The sequence below is a fragment of the Bison bison genome, unplaced genomic scaffold, assembly GCF_000754665.1.
Source record: "Bison bison bison isolate TAMUID 2011002044 unplaced genomic scaffold, Bison_UMD1.0 scf7180017864304, whole genome shotgun sequence".
NCBI classification, from domain to species: domain Eukaryota; kingdom Metazoa; phylum Chordata; class Mammalia; order Artiodactyla; family Bovidae; genus Bison; species Bison bison.
Genome location: NW_011494876.1, coordinates 13,503,760 through 13,504,294, shown reverse-complemented (window position 1 = coordinate 13,504,294; position 535 = coordinate 13,503,760).

Below are 535 nucleotides of genomic sequence, written 5' to 3'. Positions count from 1 at the left end.
GCTGAAACTCAAATACTTTGGCCACCTGATGGGAAGACCTGACTCATTTGAAAAGACCCTGATGCTGGGAAAGATTGAAGGCAGGAGGAGAAGGGGACGACAGAGGATGAGATGGTTGGATGGCATCACCAACTCAATGGACATGAGTTTGAGTAAACTCCGGGAGTTGGTGATGGACAGGGAGGCCTGGCATGCTGCAGTCCATGGTGTCACAAAGAGACAGACATGACTGAGGGACTGAACTGAACTGAACTGAACTGAGGGCAGGTTTGAGGACTGGTTAAAAAGGACAGGTGGATTTTAATTGTTTCTGAAGCTGCATTTCTGGCTTTGCAAAAATTGCCAACATCCGCTGGATCATGGAAAAAGCAAGAGAGTTCCAGAAAAACATCTATTTCTGCTTTATTGACTATGCCAAAGCCTTTGACTGTGTGGATCACAATAAACTGTGGAAAATTCTGAAAGAGATGGGAATACCAGACCATCTGATCTGCCTCTTGAGAAATTTGTATGCAAGTCAGGAAGCAACAGTTAG